General features: G+C 37.0%; 1 pseudogene; it reads left to right on the top strand.

Annotated features, from left to right (window-relative positions):
* The first annotated feature begins 810 nt into the window (after positions 1-810).
* On the top strand, positions 811-4566 carry LOC111395528 (annotated as a pseudogene).
* Positions 4567-10260: the final 5694 nt, after the last annotated feature.

The following is a 10260-nucleotide window of genomic DNA, read 5'->3' as shown; positions in this document are numbered from 1 at the left end:
TAATTGTTCACGGGAGTAGAAGCACACAATTCATTAGAGTAGGTAATCAATAATATGATTGTGTAAACATGTTAGTATGTACATGAATTTAACATTAATATAAAAATGTATTTTCAAGAAATAATGTATGTGACAAAATAAGTTATCTGAGAGAGACATAAATATCATAATTATGACATTGTAATTAGTGAGAAGACTGTATGGAATTACATATAATCGCGTGGCAAACCTTCCCCCATCAACATTCAATTGTCCCTAACATGTAAATAGAAACGTTTTGAGTACTCAATCTGCCCTTTAACTAGACTAAGAACAAAATCATGTAAATAGTATAATATTCAACTCATCAAACGACTGTAATCATAATACCTCAATCACCAACTCAAATGTCACAACACTTCTCGAATAAGTATCAAAACAGACCTGAGGACACAGCAAACACATTTCTTCCCAAGAGCATTGCCAAATTCTTGATCGAAGATAAAAATTATGTTACAGTGAAGTTGAATGTTCTTTATTTTTTAAATTTACACCGAGTATCTTACTTGACACGGGACCATGCGACAAGCAAAATGTAAAAGCATTAAGTAATGACGAAGTTTTATCAAGTATCTTATTTGACACAGGAAAATATGACAACCAAAGTGTAAAAGCATTTCCTCCTTCAGTAATTATCATTGTGGGAAGCAACCTAGAAAAAATATCCCTTTCAATAATGCACAAATTCCAGGTATCACTTTAGGCTCAACCTGGGAAGGTTCGAAAAGCCATACTGTACGCGTATACTTTACCTGTCTTCAAGTTATTAAATCTAGTTTATCATTTTTGTCCAGCTCAAAGGCACTGTCATATCGCACACAGAATCTTCATTCTGATCAAAGCCAAACCCCCCACTCCCACGATTCCCCACCCTAGAAACTATATATAGACTGTATTTCCAACTTCACACATCACAAAAACACATCCTCTCTTCCTCCATCTCTCTCTAGCTACATTTCTCTTTCAGCAACAGAAATGGCTACTTTTTCGAATTCCAGAACTTTATCGAATCTGGCAGTAGTTTTAGTTTCCATTGTCATGACTTCTTTGGTGATCCCTTCAGCTGGTAGTTTCTACAGAGACGTTGATATAAACAGGGGCGATGGCCGCGGTAAGATACTGGATGGTGTCAGACTTCTAACGCTCTCCTTAGACAAATATTCGGGTTCTGAATTTCAGTCCAAGAATGAGTACCTGTTTGGAAGATTTGCCATGCAACTCAAACTTGTTCCTGGAGACTCCCCTGGAACTGTAACCACATTTTTCGTTAGTACAGAACTTAATCTTCTCTCAGCACCCCAGTATTTATACGGCCCCACTCCGTCTTTTCTTGAGTCACATGTTTTGAATCAGTAATTGAATTGTTCATTTGGTTTTGCAGTTAGCATCTAAAGAACCTGGTCACGATGAAATTGATTTTGAGTTTCTAGGCGATGCATCTGGACAACCATAGAAAGTTCACACCAATGTGTACTCCCAAGGAAAAGGAAACAAGGTATTAAGAGTTATACCATACTGAGAAATATTGTTTTCCTTATCACTCAACTGTAATTATTCTAATGATTTCCATTCCTAAATTAGCCTACGTTATTTCACGTGTACTATAAAATGCTTGTATACATTCATTCAAGAATAATGAAATTTTCCTTCATTCATATGAAAACCTAACATGGTATCAGAGCAACTAGGTTAGAAAATTCATACCCCTACGGCTGCACCATGGATGATTCAGCCGCTGCTCATATTCCGGATGTCACCATGTCCCTTACAGATGCTTCATCCCTTTACTTTCTACATTCATCTGACCAACCCAACCAAGTACTTGTTGATGCAGTTCTTAACGGGGACAATTACCCCGCTTGGAGAACATCAGTAACTCGTGCCTTGAATGCAAAAAATAAATTAGGTTTCGTTCTCGGCACCATTAAACTTCTAACCACCGATACAGCCGCTGCACAGCTCTGGGATCGATGCTGTGACATGATAATGTTGTGGCTCCTTCATTCCATTGATAAATCTCTCGCCGCAAGCCTCATCTATTGTGTAATGCCTAATGACCTATGGATTGAACTGGAAACACGTTTTCAGCAGGGTCACCAAACCAAAATTTTTCAATTGAAGTGTGAACTAGCCAACCTCAATCAAGAGCAACAATCTGGCACAGCCTATTATGGAAGATTGAAGGAACTTTGGGATGAATTGGCTTCACTCCAGCCTAGAACCCCATCTGCTTGCGGTGCAGCCAAAGCATTATCTAAACTCTACGATTCGGACCGAGTATACCAGTTTCTTATGGTATTGAATGACAGCTACCAACAACTCTAGTCTCAAATCTTATCCACGGACCCTCTCCCCTCAATTGGGCGTTGCTACGCCATTCTCCACCAAGAAGAAGCCCAACGCCTAGTCCAATTACCTGCCTCTCGACCAGAATTTTCAGCCTTGCTTACTTGTTCATCATCACAGAAATCATCTCGGCCAAAGTGTGTTGGGCTGGCTGGAACATCTCTCTACGAGGCATGTGGTAGATCGGGACACCCTCGTTCAAGGTGTTTCGAGATAATAGGGTACCCTGAATAGTGGCCATCGAAGGGAAAATGAAATGGGTAGGGACCTCCATCACCAGTGGTACAATAGATTTCGGCCAGTTCAGAGCCCTCCACCGTCGCGCCCTCAACCGGTAGCACCACACCTGGCTTCTCCCACGAGCAATTTACCCAGTTAATGGAACTTCTGAAATCCCCAAATCACTCGTTCACAGGTTCCTTCTCTGCTTCTTCTCTTGATTCCAAATGTTGGGTCATTGATAGTGGTGCAACACACCACATCACTACCTCAATTTTAAATAATTCCAATAATATCACTTTGTCCTCGTTCTGTTAATATCTCGGCCTGCTGTTTTTCCCATAGATCAGAATTTGAAATTCACTCCGGATGCAGGCACTTTGCTCCCTGATCCTAGTCTATATCGACGACTAGTGGGCCACCTTCTTTACCTTACTATTACTCGTCCAGACATCTCATTCTCTGTCAATATGCTGAGCTAATTCATGCAGAGTCCTCGGGATTCACACTATCAAGCTGCCATTCATGTCCTCCGGTACCTAAAGGGATCTCCAGGTCATTGATTATTTTATTCTACACAATGTGATCTTCGACTTTTGGCATACTCGGATTTTGATTAGGCCAGTTGCCTCACTACTCGTCGCTCCACTACTGGGTTCTTTATTACACTTGGAACGGGCGCCATCTCTTGGTGTACGAAGAAACATATAGTTGTTTCTCATTCATCTGCCGAAGCTGAGTACCATGCATTGGCCATGACCACTTGTGAACTTGTTTAGCTTAAGTCCCTTCTGCGTGATCTCGCTGTCTTCGACTCAAACCCTATTCCACTTTTTGTGATAATGATGTTGCCCTTCACATCACTCGCACTCCAGTTTTTCATGAACGTACCAAGTACATTGAAATTGATTGCCATTTGGTGCGTGAGAAATATCTTTCTGGATTGATCCTCCCTACACAGGTCTCTACCAAACTCAATTTGGCTGACATTTTCACCAAGGCTCTCGGGAAGGATCTTTTTCAGCATTTCACTCGCAAGTTGGGCATTACGGATCTTCATGCTCAAACTTGAGGAGGAGTATTAAGAGTTATACCATATTGAGAAATATTGTTTTCCTTATCACTCAACTGTAATTATTCTAATGATTTCCATTCCTAAATTAGCCTAGATTATTTCACGTGTACTTTAAAATGCTTGTATGCATTCATTCAAGAATAATGAAATTTTCCTTCATTCATATGAAAACCTAACATAAGGAACAACAATTTCATCTCTAGTTTGATCCAGCTGCAACTTTCCACACCTATTAAATTGTGTGGAATTCTCAATGCATCATGAAAGTGGATAAACAAACTCTGAAGTCTCATTTTCATTAATCCACAAACTATAAAAATGTTAAGACTAATTCTCTTTATGATGAATTTCAGCTTCTTGGTAGACAACATTCCAATTAGAGTATTCACCAACCACCAAGCAATCGGCATTCCATTCCCTACGAATCAACTGATGAGAGTATACTGCAGTTTATGGAATGCGGATGATTGGGCGACACAAGGTGGGAGAATCAAGTTTGATTGGACCAAAGCTCCTTTTGTTGCGTCTTATAGGAATTTCAATGTCAATGGAAATTTCTGTGCATCTGAATCAAATGTTGGATCTTGTACTTCGAAATCAATTGATTTTTCTAAATTAGCAACATGGAAAACTCAAGAACTGGATGCAAAGGGAAGAAATAGGCTACTTTGGGTTCAATTAAAACACATGGTCTATAACTATCGTGCTGATGTTCCAAGATTTCCTCAAGGCTTCTCCGCAAAATGCAAGCGATCAAGATTCTACCGACATCCTCCTTCAATTAACATGTTTATAGAAATTCTTTTATTCTTTAAATGTCGAGAATCATACCAATATTAACCAAGATTCATAAACCAATCATCAAGAACAGGAAGTAAAAGTGCATAAACATAAAAAATCAACGCAAGGATTTTTTTATAGTAGCCCCAGATATTCGGCGATTGCTTCTAACGCCTAATTTCTTGTTGAGCATCCATTATAAATGGATTTAGCTCGGTTGCACTAAAATAGGCAAAAATTGGCAACAATAATACACAACCGTTCCAGAAAAATACAAGAACAAAGTCACAAAGACTTATCTCAACAAGATCCACGAAGGAAACTGCGAATCTATGAAGGAATCAACTTAGACCACTAAGATCTCCAGAAAACTTGAATTGCTCTCACAAGAATCACTTAGATTCTCACAAACCAACACACAACAGTACACTATTACAAATAACTATAGTATTACAAAGGGTTTTCACTAGTTTATATGTTGAAACACCCAAGAAAATCGAACCCTAATCAGAAAGGTGAATGAGTTCTTCACACACAGAGAGAGAGAGAGAGAGAGAGAGAGAGAGCGCAAAGAGACGGACTCAAAACCGAGAAAAAATCTCTCCAATCTACCAGACAGAAAGTCACTGGAGCCTTAAGTAGCTGAAAGCATCTAGAAATAGATCAAACAACCAGTATGGCTCCATGTGTCAAGATCCAGTAGAAAGTCTCCACTAATAAAAGTGTTAATCCAGAAACACACCTTTAATATAATTTTGGAAGCACAACTTATATAATCAATAGGTTACGAGTTCGAGACTTAACACTCTCCACCTTGCTCCCAAAATTCTTGGCTATATAGTGCAGCCAGGAGCTTCACCAACTCTTTACAATTTCATTTGCTCAAAGTACTTGCATAATCAATGAAAGGAATCAATGGATAATATCTTTAAATAGTTTTGAAACTTTTTTAAAGGTAACACCTTAGTTCCCATATCTGATGGATTATGGAAAGTGGGAATTTTATTAATTTTCAGCACTCCTTTTAAGATAATGTCCTTTATAAAGTGATACTTAACATCAATATGTTTAGTTCTATCGTGAAACATGGGATTCTTACTCAAATGGATTGCACTCTTATTATCGGAATATAAGATTGGATTAGTGTTTATGAAACCAAGTTCATTTTACAAACCATTCAACCAGATGCCTTCTTTAATGGTATCAGTGGCTACAATTTATTTAGTTTTCAGCAACTGAGATTTTCGGCTTATCACAGTACCACACAAAGTGTAAAATTAAGATGAAATTGATTTTCTATTATCTTTATTTCCAGTAAAATCAAAATATGCATAACCTTTCAAAATTACCCCTCTTTATCCATTTTAAACATCAAATCTAAGCTAGATGAACCCTTTAAATATCTCATTAACCATTTCAATACTTCCCAATGAATTTTATCAGGATTTCCCATGAATCTAATCAAAACACTAGCTTGGTATCTAACATTATTAATGCCCATTCCACCTCTATTAGTTTATAAATCCACTTACAATCAACTAGCTCCCGATCTTTAGGTTTATCTACCAATTCCTATGTTTTATTCTTGTATGAGGAAGATATTTCTTCTTCCATGGCAGTCACCCACTTTTTAGAGTCTTTAGACTTTATGCCTTCATAATAGTAACTAGGTCTATATTCTATTTCTTCTTTATAAGTGAATAAAGATACAAAGTCATCACTGTTAAACCTAGCATGTGGCCTAATTTGCCTCCTATCCCTATCTCTAGTGAGCTAGTACTCACCTAGTGGTGTATCTAAGTTATCACATTGATTAGGTTCTGTCAAAATTAGGCTCTTTTTCATTCAGGTCAGCCTTAGTAGTTGCTATTTCTAAGGGGACAAAACTGGTATTATCAATTTTAACAGGCTCCACCTCAATTTGGATATCATTTTCAGTCAAATTTCCATTTTTCCCTTCCAAACATGGCATACATGATTCATTATAGACCATATCTCTTCTTATGATAACCATGTAACATTTTCCCCCAAAATCCATAGCCTATGCCCGTTAGCATTTTCAGCATAACCCAAAAACATACACTTGGGATATCTAGGTTCAAGTTTTCCTATGTTTTGATGAGTATATGCAACATAACCAAATGTCTTCAAATAAGAATAAATCACAGGCTTTTGTGTCCACACAGATTTAGGCACATCAAAGTTTAAAGCACTTGTAAGACTTCTATTAATCAAATATGCAGCAATTTTAACAGCCTCACCCCAAAATAGTTTGGGCAAATCTGAACTTAAAAGCATGCATCTAAATTTATTTAATAAAGTCATATTCATTCTTTCTGCAATGTCATTTTTTTGGCGGTGTAGGTTACAGTTTTATATCTTAAAATGCCATGTAATTTACAAAAAATTATTAAATTCATAATTGCAAAATTCTAGGCCATTGTCTGTTCTTAAAGCCTTAATTTTCAATTTGGGTTTTCCAATCTTTAAAAGTTATAAATGTTTCATCCCAAATTTTCCTTGAAAGATCATCAACTATCAAAAGGCGGTAATTATAACCAGATACTGTAGGGGTGGATGCAGGACCCCACAAATCAGCATGTAAGTACTCTAGAATTTGCTTTGATTTATGAGTATTAGAGGAAAAATGTAACTTAACTTGTTTTTCAATCAAACATTGTTCAGAATTAGACAATTCACCAATATTTGATTTTCTGAAAGGACCTTTATTTTGAAGAGCCTTTAAACCTTTCAACCCAATCTAACCAAGTCTACAATGCCATAATTTTGCAAGATTAACTTCATCATCTAAAACTACTGTTGATAGACCGAATAAAGGTTTTGCATTTAGAAAATATAAACCATGTCTCTTTGGGATAGAAGTGATTAGATCACTATCCCTAAAGATTTTATTTGTCATTGACCCAATTTTATGTCAAACTCCATGTCATCTAACATTCCTAGTGACACAAGATATCTTTCTAATTCGGGGACAAATCTAGCATTCTTTAGCAACAAAATTCTTCCATTTTCTAAAAGCAACTTTATTGTTCCAATTCCTCTTACTTTGCAGGTCATGTTGTTTCCCATTATAACTTAGCCACCTTTAGTTTGTTTAAAATCCAAAAAGCAGTTTTTGTTAGGGTATATGTGGAAAGAGCAACCTGAGTCAAGAATTCATTCTTGATTCAGGTTTCTTTCAACATTTACAATAACCACGCCATTATCCATATGTTGCTTATCATAGGACATAACAGTATTACTTTCACTTAACTTTTTTCTTTTCAAATTATTTTGCTTTTTATAGCAATCTTTAGTAAAGTGACACAACTTACCACAATAATAACATTTCTTTTCCTTTACTTTAGTTTTGGATTTCATTTGATCATTGTTCCTTTTCTTAGGGTCATTTTAAAATCTTTGAATGAAAATTAGATTTACCAACATTTTTGCCCTTTAACAAAAGATTTTCCCTTCTTTGATGGTTGATAGAGTCTGATTTTAATTCGAGAACCCTATTTCTTAAGGCATTTACGATGATATCTGTGGTAAGCTTATCTCTTCCATATTTTAAGGCATTCTTGAGGTCTCTATGCCTATCACCAATGGAGTTTAACAAGACCACTGCCAGCTGATCTTCTGATAGTTTCTCATCACAGTTGGCAAGGTCCTGGGTCAATTTAATAAACATGTCCATATTTTCATCCAAGTCAACAGAAGGGTCCATTTTAAAATAAAAGAATTAGTTTAGCAAAAAACATTTGTTTAGAATAGTCTTTGGCTCATATTGAGCTTTCAATTTGGTCCATAATTCTTCAACAGTTTTAGTTTCTCCTATACACCTTATTACATTGTCTGAAAGGTACAAGAAAGTAGTACTCCAAGATATTTCTTCTAACTCCGTTCTTTTAGTAGCAGACGTTTCAGCAGGTCAAGAATTATCTAAAGCTTTAACACATTTCAATTGCATCAAAATAGCCCTCATTTTTTGGCTTCCACATATTAAAGTCTCCTTTTCCATCATACATGCTCACTTCAAACTTAGCAGTTGCCATGAAAAGATACACCAAGATAATATACAGTGCACAAGTTTGAATCCAAGAACACACAGAGACACATGGCTAGATGACTATAGGCAGATATGGGATCAAGACTAATCACCAGTGCACTTATACAAGATTCTTCAAGCAGTGAACACACACAACACTAAGTTTAAGAGGCAGAAACCCAAAGACAGAAATATCAATTCCTATGCCTCAACTAACTTCTCCAACAAGACCTTCCAATCGTACTCCTCAACGTGCTGTTATCTCAGATTCCCAAGACTTCTCGAGACTTTGGACAAAGACGAAGCACGTGAGGTATTTATTTAGTACAAGGCAAATCAAGGGAAAAATCAGGAGCCTCTATAGTAAAATTATTTATTAAAGAATGCAGGAAAGATCTCACCAAAGAGTTCGAAAGAACTCAAATTTTACCAAACAGTGTTCACAGTATTTGAAGAGCAGGTTCAGAATCCAATCCCTCAAGAAATCAAGTGTCGTCAATATTCCAAATAGCTCTGATCCCACTGAAATGTCAAGAATCACACAAATATTAACCAAGATTCATAAACCAATCATCAAGAACAAGAAGTAAAAGTGCATGAACAAAAAAAATCAAGGCAAGGATTTATGGTCGTAGGCCCAGAGGTTCAGCGATTGCTTCTAACGCCTAATTCCCTGTTGAGCATTCATTATAAATGTATTTAACTCGGTTGCACTAAAGTAGCCAAAAACTAGCAACAATAATACACAAGCATTCCAGAAAAATACAAGAAAAAAAACATAAAGACTTATCTGAACAAGATATACAAAGGAAACTACGAATCCACAAAGGAATCAACTTAGACCACTAAGATCTCCAGAAAACCTGAACTGCTCTCACAAGAATCACTCAGATTCTCACAAACCAACACACAACATTACATTATGACAAATAACTATAGTATTACAAAGGGTTTTCACTAGTTAATATGTTGAAACACTCAAGAAAATCAAACCCTAATCACAAAGATGAAGGAGTTCTTCATACATGATGAGTTTGTTTCACTCATGAATTTTGCACAAGTTTAACTTGATTAAATGCTAGATCTTGAGAGTATAGAACGTTTTTGATGTGTTTGTTAGTTTCGTTTTGAAGATTAGGAGAGGCGATGCGAAAAGAGGTATTAAAGTGGACAAAGAGGTCAAAAACATGGAATCGGGGCAGAAAGACGGCACTTAGGCGCCGCATTCATAGTGCCTAGGTGCTACAAAACTGAAAAATATGAAATTTGAACCCGAGAGGCAGCACCTAGGCGCTGCAATCACAGCACCCAGACTCTATCATCAGCGCCTAGGCGCTGTGATTAAACTGACGCGGCGCCTAGGCGCTGTCTCGTAGCGCTTAGATGCTGTATCTGGGTCGTCTAGGGCTCATTTTTTGGGCCGTTTTAAAGTCCATAAAAATCCCACTTCTACACAAAACGGAGGGAGCACCTATAAATACAATCTTTTTCAATCTTCAGCGCCTAGGTGCTATGATTAAACTGATGCGAGGCCTAGGCCCTGTCTCGCAGCACTTAGGCGCTACGTCTGGGTCGTTTAGGGCTAATTTTTTGGGCCGTTTTAAAGTCCATAAAAATCCTACTTCTACACAAAACGGAGGGAGCACCTATAAATACAATCTTTCTCTTACTTTTGAGGGTTTCTTGACACATTGGAGACAAGACAACAAAAAGGAAGATTCAAAAGAGAAATTCAAGAAGATTAACAACAAGA

This window comes from Olea europaea, chromosome 6 (assembly GCF_002742605.1).
Source record: "Olea europaea var. sylvestris chromosome 6, O_europaea_v1, whole genome shotgun sequence".
In the NCBI taxonomy this organism is placed as follows: Eukaryota; Viridiplantae; Streptophyta; class Magnoliopsida; order Lamiales; family Oleaceae; genus Olea; species Olea europaea.
This window is presented reverse-complemented; position numbering and strand designations above follow the sequence as displayed.